This window comes from Homarus americanus, unplaced genomic scaffold (assembly GCF_018991925.1).
Source record: "Homarus americanus isolate GMGI-L3 unplaced genomic scaffold, GMGI_Hamer_2.0 scaffold52749, whole genome shotgun sequence".
Taxonomy (NCBI): Eukaryota; Metazoa; Arthropoda; class Malacostraca; order Decapoda; family Nephropidae; genus Homarus; species Homarus americanus.
Window position 1 is genome coordinate 20,001 of NW_024733063.1, and position 17,500 is coordinate 37,500.

Sequence of the window (17,500 nt, forward strand, 5' to 3'; positions counted from 1 at the left end):
ACCACCACCACAATCACCACCACCACCACCACCACTATGACACTAACATCACCACCACCACCACAATATCACCACTACGACACTAACAACACATCCACAACTACAATCACCACCACCACAATGACAACTAGCATCACCACCACTACTATCGCCACCACCACAAGTAGCTCTTAATATTAAGCCACCCTAACACTGCCTGATGGAACACTAAACTACCACCTCGTCCACCACTACAACACCACCTTGTCCACCACTACAACACCACCTCGTCCACCACCACAACACCACCTCGTCCAAACACTGCCAAAACACCTACCCTCGTCCACTTCAGCCTGTCCACCACTACAGCACACCGTCCCACCAGCAACACCACCTTGTCCACACACCAACCTCGTCCACCACTTCAACACCACCTTGTCCACCACTACAACACCACCCCGTCCACCATCGCAACACCAACTCGTCCACCACTGCAACACCACCGTCCACCACTGCAACACCACCCACCACCACAACACCACCTCGTCCACAACTACAACACCATCTCGTCCACCACTACAACACGACCTCGTCCACCACTGCAACACCACCGTCCACACTACAACACCACCCGTCCACCACTGCAACACCACTCGTCCACCACTACAACACCACCTCGTCCACCACTGCAACACCACCTGTCCACACTACAACAACACACCCTGTCCACCACTACAACACATCTCGTCCATCACTACAACACCACCGTCCACCACTGCAACACCACTCGTCCACCACTGCAACACACACCTCGTCCACCACTACAACACCACCTCGTCCACCACTACAACACCACCTCGTCCACCACTACAACACCACTCGTCCACCACCACAACACCACCTCGTCCACCACTGCAACACCAACTCGTCCACCACTACAACAACACTCATCTGTCCATCACTACAACACCACCGTCCACCACTGCAACACCACCTCGTCCACCACTGCAACACCACCTCGTCCACCACTGCAACACCACCTCGTACACCACTACAACACCATTTCGTCCACCACTACACCGCCTACATACAACAGACCCCCCCGGCCGTGTTAGTGTACACTGAACTAGCTGAGCATCGCTATATGTATTGGCCTATTCAATTCATCATCGAATATCAATTGGTTGTTTGAGAGTTTGATGGATCACTGCCGGGCGGGTCAGCCACCAACACACGCTGCATGTATATTTCACACATGATGGATTTTTAATGCTAAACCGAATACGTTAGTTATAATACTACCAGTAAGCTCAATGGTGGAGATCCGATTGGTCATCACCTATATATGAACTATGTATTAGTGTAGTATATCGGGGTGATGAAGTACAACACTGTTCCTGTACACTGAGCCAGGGAGTACTACCAGGTGATGTACTTACCCACACAATACAGTGTTATGAGACACTCGGCAGGACAGCACTGGCCCCACGCTCTTGGTCACTTACTGCTGCTCAAGTGTCTTCAATTACAGTGTGGAATATTGAACTTCATTAACTAAACTTTTAGTTAGGTGTGTGTGTCAGGTGTGTGTTTCAGGTGTGGACAGTTAGGTGAATCTCGTTGTCCTACCCACACCTTATGTGACGTGTGTCTCAGCTGCCGCCACTAATCATAATGGTCCTGGTAAGACTCTGCCTCACTCTTGACTAACATGAACCGTATCACAATAACACTACCACCTTCAGGTAGAGTCCCAGTGTAATGTTGTCTCCTAACTGGTGTTAAGTGAAGGTATCTAGTTAAGGTAGAGTCTCAGTGTATATGAACGTGTCTTTTTGTAACTCTTTTAATATTATTAATATTTTTCCCAAAGTTAAGGATAAAACAGATCTCCTTATTCTACCCTAAAACTCCCCTCAAGGCTATGGGGAACACGTCTCACGTTAGGCACACGTTGCATTAGTAATTGGTGTCACATTAGAAACAGGTGTCCCATCAGGAACACGTGTCACATGAGAACGTGTCGCTGCATACGCACACTGGGATCTCATTTTCCGGTGGTGGGCACTGCTGCTGGCTCCGGCGTGTGGCTGGTGAGGGCAGGAAGGACACCTATACCTCAGCTACCCAGGTGAACCCAGGTGAAGCCAGGCGAGTCGGTGGTCACAGTATGGTCGTGTGTCCGGCATGAAGGCCTGAACCACCACCTGTCACCTTATTTATTTATTCTCCTCAGCTGCAGCAACCTCCCTAACTTGTCTGTATATATGTCAGGTCCTAACCATCTGAAGACGACGGTTTAACCCTCTGAGGACGATCCCTTTAAAGCTGATGGTTTAACCCTTTGAGGACGATGGTTTAGCCCTTTGATGACGATCCCTTTAAAGACGATGGTTTAGCCCTTTGATGACGATCTTTAAAATGATGGTTTAACCCTCTGATGACGATGGTTTAACCTTTTGAGGACGATGATTTAACCCTTTGAAAAAAATAAGAACATAAGAATGGAGAAAACTGCAGGGAGCCTATTGGCCCATACTAGGCAGTCCCTATCACTCATATATCCATCCACCCTATGTTTGAAGCTATCCAGCGTGTTCGAGTTAATGATGATGTTCGGTAACTTGTTCCACTCATCCACTACTCTATTTCCAAACCAATGTTTACCTATCTCGAGCCTAAATCAAAATTACGATGGTTTAACCCTTTGAGGAACGATGATTAGGTTAGGTTAGATTAGATTAGGTTAGGTTACATTTTACTTACGAATATTATTGACGGTAAGAACGTTTGAGGTTGTGACGTGCAGGAAGTGATGACTGTGTGATGAATAATGTGGTGCTGATGATGATGGGGGAGAATGTAATGATGCGGTAGAGAGTGATGACAGTGATATGGTAGAAAGTGACGATAGTGATGTGGTAGAAAGTGATGATAGTGATGTGGTAGAAAGTGATGATAGTGATGTGGTAGAAAGTGACGATAGTGATGTGGTAGAAAGTGATGATAGTGATGTGGTAGAAAGTGATGATATTGATGTGGTAGAAAGTGATGCTAGTGATGTGGTAGAAAGTGATGATAGTGATGTGGTAGAGAAAGTGATGATAGTGATGTGGTAGAGAAAGTGATGATAGTGATGATGATAGTGATGGGCAGAAAGTGATGATAGTGATGGTAGAAAGTGATGATAGTGATGTGGTAGAAAGTGATGATAGTGATATGGCAGAAAGTGACGATAGTGATGATGATAGTGATGTGGCAGAAAGTGATGATAGTGATGATGATAGTGATGTGGTAGAAAGTGATGATAGTGATGTGGTAGAGAAAGTGATGATATTGATGTGGTAGATAGTGATATGGCAGAAAGTGATGATAGTGATGATAATAGTGATGTGGTAGAAAGTGATGATAGTGATGGTAGAGAAAGTGATGATATTGATGTGGTAGATAGTGATATGGAAGAAAGTGATGATAGTGATGATGATAGTGATGTGGTATAAAACAATAAGAATTAACTATAAAATTAAACAGTTCTCAACAAGAGCCACAGACTCAACACTCACCGGGCGAGCCAGCGGACGAGACCATGGCTGCGGCTGACGAAGCGGCTGGCAGGCTGCGGCAGAGGCAACACACAGCGGCTTCGGTGGCCCTGGACAGCCGCCCCCGGAGACCCGAGCCCTTAGGACGCCCACGCTTTCTCCCTCTGATGGGGGCGGAGGTAACGCTGGGGACGCCCACACCACCCAGGCTGCTTGAGGCCGACACTGGGGAGAAGGGAGTGTATATGTACTACTATACTGTTCACTATATCACTACTACTACTGCTACTACGACTACTACTACTACTATTACTACAATAACAATCACCAAACTTATACAAAATCAAACTAACATAATCTATGTTTACTAACACCAGCTTAAATTATCATAACAAGAACGAAAACCCAAAACTAACTTTCTTAACAATATTCATCACACATTAACTTATAGCCTTGTTAGGAAGACTAACACACACACACACACACACACACACACACACACATCATGTATACAGTGACTTAATAAACATTTTCATGGCCACTAGTAATGCTGGTATGTAAAGACTCACTATTAACATTCTTTATAAATACAGTATGTCCACCACCTCATTGTTGTTGTTGTTATATCTCTGCCAACAACAGCCCGTCACAATTATTATGTAAACACTGTATAAATTCAGACCAAGTGTGTAACAGTGTGAGCCAGCTGGTGGCTGTAACAGTGTGAGCCAGCTGGTGGCTGTAACAGTGTGAGCCAGCTGGTGGCTGTAACAGTGTGAGGAAGGCAGGATGAGGGAGGGCTGTGTGGGGAGGGGGGGGGGGGGAGTGGCTTGCATGGGAAGGCAGGAGGACGGAGGGGCTGTGTGGGGAGGGGCAGGGGGAGGGCTGTGTGGAGGAAGGGCAGGAGGGAGGCTGTGGGGAGGGGCAGGGGGGGAGGGGCTGGGGGAGGGCAGAAGGAGAGAGGGGCTGTAGTGGGGAGGCAGGAGGAGGGAGGCTGTGGGGAGGGGCAGGAGGGAGGGGGCTGTGGGAGGGGCAGGAGAGGAGGGGCTGTGTGAGGAGGGGCAGGGGGAGGGGCTGTGGGAGGCAGAGGAGGAGGGGCTGTGTGGGGAGGGGGCAGGAGGAGGGGAGGGGCTGTGTGGGGAGGGGCAGGAGGAGGGGAGGGGCGTGTGGGAGGGGCAGGAGGAGGGAGTGGGGCTGTGGGAGGGGCAGGAGGAGGGAGGGGCTGTGTGAGGAGGGCAGGAGGAGTGGGGCTGTGGGGAGGCAGGAGAGGAGGGCTGTGTGGGGAGGCAGGAGGAGGGGAGGGGCTGTGGGGAGGGGCAGGAGGAGGGAGGGGCTGTGGGGAGGGGCAGGGGAGGAGGGAGGGGGCTGGGGAAGGGGCAAGAGGAGGGGTGGGGCTGTGGGGAGGGGCAGGGAGGAGGGGGGGCTGTGTGGGGAGGGGCAAGAGGAGGGGTGGGGCTGTGGGGAGGGCAGGAGGAGGAGGCTGGGGGAGGGGCAGGAGGGGAGGGGCTGTGGGGAGGGGCAGGAGGTGGGGGCTGTGGGGAGGGGCAGGAGGAGGGAGGGGCTGGGGGAGGGGCAGGAGGAGGGTGGGGCTGTGGGGGGGGGCAGGAGGAGGAGGCTGGGGAAGGGGCAGGAGGAGGGGAGGATGTGTGGAGAGGGGCAGTGGGAGGGAGGCTGTGTGTGGAGGGGGGGAGGAGGAGAAGAGAAAAGAAAGCATTTGGGAGGTGTGTGTGGGAGGGGAGGGGGGAGGGGAGGTGTGTGTGTGGGAGGGGGGGAGGGGGGGAGGGGAAGGTGTGTGTGGGGAGGGGAGGTGTGTGAGGGGGGGGGGTGTGTGTGGGAGGGGGAGGGGGAGGGGAGGGGGGGGAGGGGAGGGGGGGGAGGGGGTGTGTGGGAGGGGGGAGGGGGGGGGAGGGGAGAGGGGGGGAGGGGGAGGGGGGAGGGGGAGGTGTGGGAGGGGAGGTGTGTGTGTGGGAGGGGAGGTGTGTGGGGAGGGGGGGGGGAGGTGAGGTGGGAGGGGGGAGGTGTGGGAGGGGGAGGTGTGTGTGTGTGGAGGGGGGAGGGGTGGGAGGGGAGGTGGGGAGGGGAGGTGTGGGAGGGGGGGAGGTGGGAGGGGGGAGGTGTGTGTGAGGGGGAGGTGTGTGTGTGGAGGGGGGGGGGGGGGGGGAGGGGGAGGGGAGGGGGGGAGGGGAGGTGTGTGGAGGGGAGGTGTGTGTGTGAGGGGAGGTGTGTGAGGGGAGGTGGGGGAGGGGTGTGTGTGGGGAGGGGAGGTGTGTGTGGAGGGGAGGGGGAGGGGGAGGTGTGTGTGTGGAGGGGGGAGGTGTGTGGAGGGGGAGGTGTGTGGGGAGGGGAGGTGGAATGGGAGGTGTGTGTGTGTGGAGGGGAGGTGTGTGTGTGTGGAGGGGGAGGTGTGTGTGAGGAGGTGTGTGTGGAGGGGGGTGTGTGTGGGGAGGGGAGGGGAGGGGGAGGTGTGTGGGGAGGGGAGGTGTGTGGGGAGGGGGAGGGTGGGAGGGGAGGGGGGGGAGGGGGAGGGGGGGGGAGGGGGTAGGGGGGAGGGGGGAGGGGGGAGGGGAGGTGTGTGGGGAGGGGAGGGGGAGGGGGAGGTGTGGGAGGGGAGGGGGGGGGGAGGGGAGGTGGGAGGGGAGGGGGGGTGTGTGGGAGGGGAGAGGGAGGGGGGAGGTGGGGAGGGAGGGGGGGAGGGTGTGGTGGGGGGAGGTGTGGTGGGGGGAGGTGGGGGAGGGGAGGTGTGGAGGGGAGGGTGGAGGGGAGGGGGGAGGGGAGGTGGGAGGGGGAGGGAGGGGAGGTGTGGGGGAGGTGTGTGGAGGAGGAGGTGTGTAGTGAGGGGGGGAGGTGTGAGGGGGGAGGGGGAGGGGAGGTGGGGAGGGGGAGGTGGGGGTGTGTGGGGGAGGGGAGGTGTGTGGGGAGGGGAGGTGGGAGGGGGAGGTGTGTGTGGGGGAGGGGGTGGGAGGGAGGGGTGTGGGAGGGGAGGTGTGTGTGGGAGGGGAGGTGTGTGTGGGGAGGGGAGGGGGGAGGGGAGGGGTGTGAGGGGGAGGTGTGTGGAGGGGAGGTGTGTGTGTGGAGGGGGGTGTGGGGGGAGGAGGGGGGTGTGTGTGGGAGGGGGAGGGGGTGAGGGGAGGTGTGTGTGAGGGGGAGGGGTGTGAGGGGGGGGGGAGGTATGGGAGGGGAGGTGTGGGAGGGGGAGGTGTGTGTGTGGGAGGGGAGGTGTCCAGTGTGTGTTGGTGACGGGTGAGGAAGGTGAACATCTGAGGGAAAGGGGGGTGAGGGGTAGAAGGTGGCGTGGAAGAGACGTGGGCGTGAAGGAGTTGGGGTGGGTAAGCGAGGGCGTGGGAAGGTGTAGTCAGGGCGCGTGGCGTGTTGACAGTCAAAAGCAGAGACGCGTGGTGGAGGTCTGGAGCCATTGTTTTCCACACACCCAGCCAGCCTCACGCTACACCCAGCCAGCCCTCACACCACACCCAGCCAGCCTCACGCCACACCCAGCCAGCCCTCACACCACACCCAGCCAGCTCACACCACACCCACAGCCTCACACTACACCCAGTCAGCTCACACTCACACCCAGCCACCCTCACACCACACCCAGCCACCACACCACACCCAGCCAGCCCCACACACCCAGTCAAGCTCACACTCACACCCAGCCAGCCCTCACACCACACCCGGCTCCTCACACTACACCCAGTCAGCTCACACACACCCAGCCAGCCTCACACCACACCCAGCCAGCCCTCACACTACACCCAGCCACCCTCACACTACACCCAACCAGCCCTCACACTACACCCAGCCAGCGCTCACACTACACCCAGCCCAGCCCTCACCACACCCAGTCAGCGCTCACACCACACCCAGCCACCACACTACACCCACTAGCCTCACACAACACCCAGCCAGCCCACACACACCCAGCCAGCCTCACACCACACCCAGCCACCACACCACACCCAGCCACCCTCACACCACAACCAGCCAGTCCTCAAACCACACCCAGCCAGCTCACACCACACCCAGTCAGCCCTCACACAACACCCAGCCAGCCCTCACAGTACACCCAGCCAGACCACACCACCCAGCCACCTCACACAACACCCAGCCAGCCCTCACACAAAACCCAGCTAGCCCTCACACCACACCCAGCTGCCCTCACACCACACCCAGCCACCCCTCACACCACACCCAGCTAGCCTCACACCACACCCAGCCAGCCCTCACACTACACCCAGTCAGCCCTCACACAACACCCAGCCAGCCCACACTCACACCCAGCCAGCCTCACACCACACCCAGCCACCCTCACACCACACCCAGCCAGCCCTCACACTACACCCAGTCAGCGCTCACACTACACCCAGCCAGCCCTCACACTACACCCAGCCACCCTCAAACTACACCCAGCTAGCTCACACTACACCCAGTCAGCTCACACTACACCAGCCACCCTCACACCACACCCAGCTAGCCCTCACACTACACTCAGCCAGCCCTCACACAACACCCAGCCAGCCCTCACAGTACACCCAGCCAGCCCTCACACACACCCAGCCAGTCCTCAAACCACCCAGCCAGCCCTCACACTACACCCAGTCAGCCCTCACACAACACCCAGCCAGCCCTCACAGTACACCGAGCCAGACCTCACACTACACCCAGCCAGTCCTCACACTACACCCAGCCAGCCCTCACACTACACCCAGCTAACCTCACACTACACCCAGCCAGCCTCACACCACACCCAGCCAGCCCTCACACTACACCCAGTCAGCCCCAACACACCCAGCCAGCCTCACTGCACACCCAGCTAGCCCTCACACCACACCCAGCCAGCCTCACACCACACCCAGCCAGCCCTCACACCACACCCAGTCAGCCCTCACACAACACCCAGCCAGCCTCACAGCACACCCAGCCAGACCTCACACTACACCCAGCCAGTCCTCACACCACACCCAGCCAGCCCTCACACTACACCCAGCTAACCCTCACACCACACCCAGTCAGCCCTCACACAACACCCAGTCAGCCTCACACAACACCCAGCCAGCCCTCACAGTACACCCAGCCAGTCCTCACACTACCCAGTCAGCCTCACACAACACCCAGCCAGCCCTCACAGTACACCCAGCTAGCCCCTCACACCACCCCCAGCTAGCAGTCACACCACACCCAGCCAGTCCTCACACACCCAGTCAGCCTCACACAACACCCAGCCAGCCCTCACAGCACACCCCAGCCAGACCTCACACTACACCCAGCCAGTCCTCACACTACACCCAGTCAGCCCTCACAACACCCAGCCAGCCTCACAGTACACCCAGCTAGCCTCACACTACACCAAGCCAGAACTCACATTACACCCAGCCAGCCCTCACACTACACCCAGCCTCAGACCAGATGAATGTAAGATTTTACAGTATATAATAATAATAATAATAACAATAATAATAATAATAATAATAATAATAATAATAATAATAATAATAATAATAATAATAATAATAATAATAATAATAATAATAATCTACTAATAATAATATAATAATAATAATAATAATAATAATAATAATAATAATAATAAGTATTATCAGAAGTACAAGAGACTGAAATAACTTCCCAATAAATAAAATTATAATAACAAGGTAACAAGATTAAACTAATCTTAATACTAATTAGTGTAAAGGATAATTAATTTCAAGTATTATAACTAATTCCAGAGCAGCACGCACACACACACACACACACACACACACACACACACATTTAACGTTAACACAAAGAGGTGTGACAAACTCTCTAAAGTGGTCGTCACATCTCTAGCGTGACGTCACGGGAGATAATCGAGAACAATTACAAAAGACTAACACGGACTTCACAAGCCAGCACCCCACCTCCTTGACTATTGCTACAACACAAGTTATTATGCGAGACTTAAAATTTACTCATACCACATGTTCCCTCTATGACTGTCACACAACACTCACTACTACCACTAGTTCGCTGTCACTCGGAATCGAGTATGACGATCATCCAGCTATGATACAATGATATGAGTTATTAAAGATGTCACCTTCGTTGGTGAGCTCTGAGGTGACTAAAGAGGCCAATATGGGGCCGGTGTCGATCACAGACGTACACATGGGGCTGCAACTAGTGCAAGGGGGGGGCAGCGTCTTTCCGACGTTGGTGCTTGTCTCCCTCGTTATGCAGTCGGGCTAACTCGAAAGTATTGACACCTTGTGTGGTGCTCCTCCAAGGGTTACGGTGTGGAATAATCGTCTCCCAGGTGACGGGGTCGATTTGGCACTTTTTTCAGGTTTGTCTCAAGACTATTCTTATACCCTTTCAGTTGCCGGCCAGCGTTACGTTTACTATTCGTTAGGTGACTGCCATATAGCAGGGTGGGGAGGACCACTGCAAGATATACGCGTAACTTTTAGGATAATTTCAGCTCCCTACAGCTGAAGACACGATTTCAGAGTCTGCCAAAGTCTTGAGCACATCTGATCTGATGCTGAATCTCTTCATCAATGTCCGCGGTGGTAGACAGGTGGTAGCCGAGATACCGAAAATGGGTAACATTAGAGAAGTAAGTATCTTAAAGCTACATGGATTGTGGAGGTGTGCCTGAACCAGGGGCAGGCTGAAAGAGAATTTGAATCCTGCAGACATTCACCTCAAGGCCGAAGTGTGCACATTCACTTAAAAAAAATCAAGGAATAAGTGAAAATATATTTAACATAATTACTGTACAGTAGAAAAAGAACTCGAAAAAAATGATCTAAACCGAGAGGAGAGAGAGAGAGAGAGAGAGAGAGAGATAAGAAGACTGAAGACTGGAAAAATGTGTATCTGATCAACACATTAATCCCAAGGTTCACTAAATCAGAGAAATTAAAAGTCCAATCACTGTACTTGTTCAGGATCTCCCGTAGGTCGCATTCAGTGTGAGGGACAAGGCGAGGTCGTCTGCATACTAAAGTTCAGTAATGAAAGCTGCTTAAACCTTTGTTCCTGCCTGGAGTCGCCTTAGTGAAAGACCCTTCATCCGGTACCTGATGTCCACCCCGCCGGCAAAATTGGCTCTGGCACGAGTAAGGAAGGCAGCCAAGGAAATGGAAAAGAGAGTTGTTGCCAGTACACACCCTTGTTTAACCGCTGTTTGAATGGGTGAGAACTCGGATTGGGTGACATTGTGCAGGACACTGCCGTTCATGCCATCGTGGAGTTGCCTCACAATGGCGATGAATTTTGGTGGGTAGCCAAACTGGCTGAGGGTCCACCAGAGGGCTTCCATGTTGATCGAGTCGAAGGCCTAGGTTAGGTAGCTGAAAGCCACGCTGCTGTTCTCTGCACTTTTCCTGTTTCTGGTAGGCAGCAAAGATCATGTCAGTGGTGCCACGTGATGGTGTAAAGCCACATTGAGACTCTGGGAGGAAATTTTCCGCCTCAGGAGGTAGCCTGTTTAGGAGGACTCGGGCGATAATCTTGCCAGTTACGGACAGCGAGATCCCACAGCAGTTACCAAAGTCTGACTGGTCTACCTTGTCCTTATAAATATTGATGATGGAAGCGTCTTTAAGAGCTTGGGAGATTTCCTCCTTTTCCCATATATTCTCCAGAGAGAGATAAAAGCAGAGGTCCTCCTGCTTAATACACCTCGGCTGGGATTCCATCAGGCCCTGAGGATTTGTTATTTTTCATCTGATTGGTGGCAGTAGCTACCTCGTCCAGGGATGGAGAATAGCCAAGGTGGGTCAGCTCTGGATGCTGAGGGACCGGCTGGGTAGTCAGGACATCCACATTGGTGTTTCGGTTGAGCAGTGAATGGTAGTGCTCTTTCCAGCGCTGAAGGAGGCCGTTATCGTCTTTAATTATGGAGTTACCATAGGATGAGCGGATGAAGTGCCACAAGTGATCGGCCCATAAATTGTTTTAGTTGGAGTTGAAAAATTTGCGCTTCTTGTGCTGATCTGCAAATTTTTGTGTTTCACGTGCTTTATTTTTAAACCAGTCATTCTTTGGATTGCCAATTTCCCGCTGGACACTTTCTTGTTACGATTTGCATAGCTTTGGTCTGAGACTGAGGGTTATTCGCGTCACTAAAGCAGCACGTTTATCATCGATGAGTACATTGATTGCCGGGTCATTTTCATCAAACCAGTCCTGGTGTATTCTTTCGATCTGGCCAAGGGCCTCTCTCTGAGGTTTTTGTTATGACAGTGTCGAGAATATCCCATTCGGCCCTGGGATTTGGGTTGTTTGTTGTTGGGTTGTTTATCAGCCCATGTTCAAGCTGCTCTCTGAAGGCATGTGCTACAGCTGGATCCTCCAGACAAGCCAGTGATCAGTGTTACAGTAGTCTGAGCAACGCATGGCATAGGTGATGAGGACATCTCGGCGATCTCTTTCTGACAATGATATAGTCAATGAGATGCCAGTGTTTGGATCGTGGGTGTTGCCACGAACCACCCTTAAACTTGTCAGCTTGCCTAAACAAGGTATTGGTGATAGTGAGGTTGTGTGCAGCACACTTGCTGAGGAGGAGTAGGCCGTTGGGATTACACTTGCCTAGTCCATTTCTCCCTTGGTTCCCTGCCAAATGTCAGCATTGAAGTCACCAAGGGGTACAACCTTATCTTCTCTGGCGATTGAGGTTAGCACTCTGTCGAGGTTCGGTAAATCCCTTGATGTCATCCTCTGCGTCCAGTGTTGGGGTGAAGGCACTGATGAAAAAGGCAAGATGCGAGTGATTCAGTGGGACTCGGAGCATCATGAGGCGCTCGTTGATTCCAATAGGTATCAGTTAGCCAGCGTAGGATGAGTTGGCGGATGACAAAGTCATCTCCACAAATGCTGTTTCTCTCCGCAGCAGACTTACCCTTCCAGAAGGAAGCCAACCCCTGTCTTGAGAGTTGACCATCGTTTGACACCCCGGACTCACTAATGGCTGCTAGGTCGATGTTATACCTAGCCAGCTCTTTTGCCACAAGGGCAGTTCTTCTTTCAGGACGCTCATCTGTGCCAGTATCCAGAAGGGTTCTTACATTCCTTGCAGCGACCATAAGAGGTTGTACGGTTTGTTTTTGTTTTGGATCTGTGATTTTGATTGTGTTTTCGAACTCATAAGGATGACCTTACTGGGTGTGGTTGCTCAGTCAGGTTGTTTTTTTTAAGCAGGCTATGTTTAGGGCACCTTTTCTAGCCCCCTCCCCATGTGGGGTGAGCAGAGTGGCTCCTCGAAAGGGCTGCTCAGTCGCACAGACAGGACCGGATTGCACTGCTGCCTAGATCCTAGTGCATAAACGACCATCTTATCTGTGCCGCCCATGTGCAGAGTTTTGACTATAGACTCTGGCAGTCATTCTGACTGTCCCAGTCGCCACTCGTCCGTCGCCATAGGACTTTGGGGTATAGGGTTTTGATGATGATGAAAGGTATGATGAGCTGGATGATGGCTGCACAAAAACACACACTACAGTTACGCCGTCTCTTAATTTACTTTAATATCCAGGTTCTAGGCAACCAAACCAAAAAAAGTGAAGTAAATTAAAAGTAAAAAAATTAAATAAAGTAAACCTTAAGAATTTAATTAATTAAATATTAACACAATAGAGCCTCGTAGGCTGTCACAACAAATTGATTCACCATCGAAACTTTTAAGACAACAAATGATACTAAACATCGAAACATCAAAAGAATAAAAATAAAGCATTGGATTACGTTAACACTGCATAAACATATAAAACTAACACTGAAATTAACTAACTGAAACAACACTGAATTACTTAAATGTAACTAAGCAAATACTGATGGACATAAATAGACAAATAGGTACTCACATAGATATACCACATTGGTGCGACAGGAACAACACAAATAAATTAGGTATAAGTAACAGGTGACGAGTGTCACTCAAAGGATGTGGACTGTGGACAAGAGGACTGAACTAAACATCGTCAGTTGGTGGACCACTATATATAGGGCCAATTCCTGCCCAAAACCCGCCGGTGGGTAGTTTAACGATGCAGATGGTCGTAGAGAAACAAAGAAAGCTTGTTACAATACAAAATGGGCTTGAACAAATAATAACAGTTAAAACCTTAACAGCACAGGGTTAAGGCGACTAGATTATAATAGTAAATATAACACATCATTACAGGAATAATATGGAAATATGGAAGCAGGTTATATAAAAAAATAGAAAAATACGACACGGTCGTAACAACACACACACACACACACACACACACACACACACACACACACACACACCACACAACACACACACACTCCACACACACACACACACACACACACACACACATGAACACGATATAATCCCAAGAATCACAGATAGAGAAAGATTAACATACGGTTAATTTATTTATGTAATGATACGAATCCCTGTACTAAAAATCCCAACATAAAACACTGATTTGATAATTATGATGTCTGTAACCAATCCGCATAATAGTGATTGGTTTAACAATTATACGTTCCCAGTAACCAATCCCAGCATAATATTGATTGGTAATAATTATGCCTCGTAACCAATCCCAGCATAATAGTGATTGGTTTAACAATTATGCCCCCGTAACCAACCCACATAATATTGATTGTTTAATAATTATACGCCCTGCAACCAATCCAGCATAATATTGATTGTTTAATAATTATACGCCCCTGTAACCAATCCCATAATATTGATTGGTTTAATAATTATATGCCCTAACCGAAATATGAGAATATATGCCCTGTAACCAATCCCAGCATAATAGTGATTGGTTTAACAATTATACGCCCCCTGTAACCAATCCCAGCATAATATTGATTGGTTTAACAATTACAGGACAGAGAGCAGCCAATCTGAGCAAGTAACAGGACATAACACAAGGGTGAAGGGCCTCACCCTAACTAAACACAGGTAGGATCCTCCTCCTCCTCCCCCCCTCTCCCACGTCTCCATCCTCATTCCCGTCCTCCTTCCATTTACTCTCCTTCCTCTTCCTCCTCTCCTCCCCCTTACATTTCTTCCCTCGCTCTCCTTCCCTTCCTCCCCCTCCCAGGTCGTTACAACAGAGTTCCGAGAAGTTATGGTCTTTATTACATATATATACCTTCCCTTCCTCCCTTTATCCCTAACCCTTACCCAACCCCACTGCATGAACTTGTTTCAACCCCATACACACATTCTCAACATCCCCCACCCAAGCCTACATTACTCACCTTCACTGTTGTCCTCGCCACCCTATACGCCCCACCCCTAATAAGGCAGGGTGGGGGTGAGGGGGCTTAACCTGATTGCCTGAGGTGAAACAGCAGGGCGCCTCCGTCATGGATCACCACAACAACAGAGCACGGCACCACAAGGGCATGGCGAGGAGATGGCATGAGGGCACAAGGAGGAGGAGTAACATGAGGGCACAAGTGAGGAAGACGAGCATGGGTGAGGGCACGGGAGAGGAGAATGGCATGAGGGCACGGCGAGGAGGAGGCACGACATGAGAGCACGGCGAGGAAGAGAGTACGGTATGAGGGGCACGGCGAGGAGTATGGCATGAGGGCACGGCGAGGAAGAGGGAGTATGGTATGTGGGCATGGCGAGGAGTACGGGCATGAAGGCACGGCGAGGAGGAGAAGCATGGGTATGAGGGGCAAAGGGAGGAGGAGCAGGCATGAGGGCACGAGTGAGGATGAGGGAGTACACTGTCGCATGAGGGCATGGCGAGCAGGAGAAGCAGGAAGGAGGGCACGGCGAAGGAGGGGTGGTGGAGGGAGGGGTGGTGGGAGGGAGGGGGGTGGTGGTGAAGGAGGGAGATGAGGAGGGGGGTGGTGGTGAGGGAGGGGTGGTGGTGATGGAGGTGGTGGGAAGGAGGGGTGGGCAGGGAGGGAGGGGCAGGGAGGGGGTGGGGAGGGAGGTGTGGGGTGGGGAGAGGTGGTGAGGGAGGGGGTGGTGGTGAGGGAGGGGTGGGTGGGGAGGGAGAGGTGGTGGGAGGGAGGTGGTGGTGGGAGGGGAGGGGTGGGGAAGGAGGAGGTGGTGAAAGTGGGGTGGGTGGGAAGGAGGGGGTAGGGGAGGGAGGGGGGTGGGTGGGTGAGGGAGGGGTAGTGGTGGGAGGGGGAGGGGTAGTGGGGAGGGGAGGGGGGGGTGGAGGGAGGGGTGGGTGAGGGGAGGAGGTGGTGGAAGGAGGGGGTAGGAGGGGAGGGGTGGTGGTGGAGGAGGGGTGGTGAAGGAGGGGAGATGAGGGAGAGGGTGGTGGTGAGGGGAGGGGGTGGTGGTGATGGAGGTGGTGAGGGGAGGGGGTGGTGGTGATGGAGGTGGTGAAGGAGGGGTGGTGATGGAGGGGGGTGTGGGGGAGGGAGGGGGGTGGTGAGGGGAGGTGGTGGTGGTGGGAGGGAGGGGTGGTGGGAGGGAAGGGGTGGTGGGTGAGGGAGGGGGTGGTGGGGGAGGGAGGGGTGGTGGTGAGGGAGGGGTGGTAGGAGGGGAGGGGGTGGTGGTGGTGAGGGAAGGGGTGGTGGTGGAAGAGGGATGGTGAGAGAAGGGGTGGGGAGGGAGGGGAAGAGGGGTGGGGAGGGAGGGGAAAGAGGGGGTGGTGAGGGGAGGGGTGTGAAGGAGGGGGTGGTGGGTGGGAGGGAGGGGGTGGTGGTGGGAGGGGTGGGTGGGAGGGGAGGGGTGGGGAGGGGAGAGGGTGGTGGGAGGGGAGGGGTGGGTGAAGGAGGGGTGGTGAGGGAGGGGTGGTGGGTGAAGGAGGGGGTGGTGGTGAGGGAGGGGTGGTGGGTGAGGGAGGGGTGGGTGAGAGGATGGTGAGAGGGGGTGGTGGTGGAGGAAGGAGGTGAAGAGGGGGTGGTGAGGGAGGGGTGGTGAAGGAGGGGTGGTAGGGGAGGGGGTGGTGGTGAGGGAGGGGTGGTGGGTGAGGGAGGGGTAGATGAGGGAGGTGGTGAAGGAGGGGGTGAGGAGGTGGGTGGTAGCGAGGGGGGTGGGGGAGGGAGGGGGGTGGGGAAGGAGGGGAGGTGGTGGGAGAGGTGAGGGAGGGGGTGGTGGGAGGGAGGGGTGGTGGGTGGGAGAGGGGTGGTGGGGAGGGGGGTGGGTGGGAGAGAGGGGTGGGAGGGAGGGGTGGGAGGTGGTGAGGGGAGGGGGGTTAGGGAGGTAGGGGTGAAGGAGGAGGTGGGTAAAGGGGTGGTGAAGGAGGGGTGGTGGGTGAGGGGAGGTGGGTGAGGGGAGGGGTGGTGGTGAGGGAGGGGGTGGGAGGGAGGGGGTGGTGGTGGGAGGGAGGGGTGGTGGGTGGGAGGGAGGGGTGGTGGTGAGGGGAGGGGTGGGAGGGAGGGGTGGTGGGTGAGGGAGGGGGGTGGTGAAGGAGGGAGTGAGGAGGGGTGGTGGTGAGGGGGGGTGGTGGGTGGATGGGAGGGGTGGTGGTGAGGGAGAGGGTGGTGGGTGTGGTGAGGGAGGGGTGGGGTGAAGGGAGGGGTGGTGGGAGGGGAGGGGGGGTGGTGGGTGGGGGAGGGGTGGTGGGTGAGGGAGGGGTGGTGGGTGAGGGGAGGGGGTGGGGTGAGGGTGGGGTGGGTGAAGGAGGGGTGGGTGAAGGAGGTGTAGGAGGGAGAGGTGGTGAGGGGAGGTGGTGGGTGAAGGAGAGGGTGGGTGGTGAAGGAGGGGGTGGTGGGTGAGGAGGTGGGTGGTGAGGGAGGGGTGGTGGTGGGGAGAGGTGGTGGGAGGGGAGGGGTGGTGGTGAGGGGAGGTGGGGAGGGAGAGGGTGGTGGTGAGGGAGGGGTGATGGTGGGAGGGAGGGGAGAGGAGGGGGTAGTGGTGAGGAGGGGGTGGTGGGTGGGAGGGGAGAGGGTGGAGGAGGGGGTGGTGGTGAGGGAGAGGTGGTAGGAGAGGGTGGTGGTGAGGGGAGGGGGTGGTGGTGAGGAGGGTGGTGAGGAGGAGAGGGAGGGGTGGGGGGAGGGAGGGGTGGTGGGGGAGGGGAGGGGTG

The 17,500-nt window shown here is 54.2% G+C and overlaps 1 long non-coding RNA gene across 1 annotated transcript in view; it reads right to left on the bottom strand.

The window, feature by feature from the left end:
• Positions 1 to 3,547: 3,547 nt before the first annotated feature.
• LOC121869235 overlaps positions 3,548 to 17,500 on the bottom strand; it is an 85,843-nt gene continuing 71,890 nt past the window's right edge. Inside the window, exon 3 of the long non-coding RNA XR_006089515.1 lies at positions 3,548 to 3,746. This is a non-coding gene — a long non-coding RNA (uncharacterized LOC121869235). The remainder of the gene's footprint in view (positions 3,747 to 17,500) is intronic.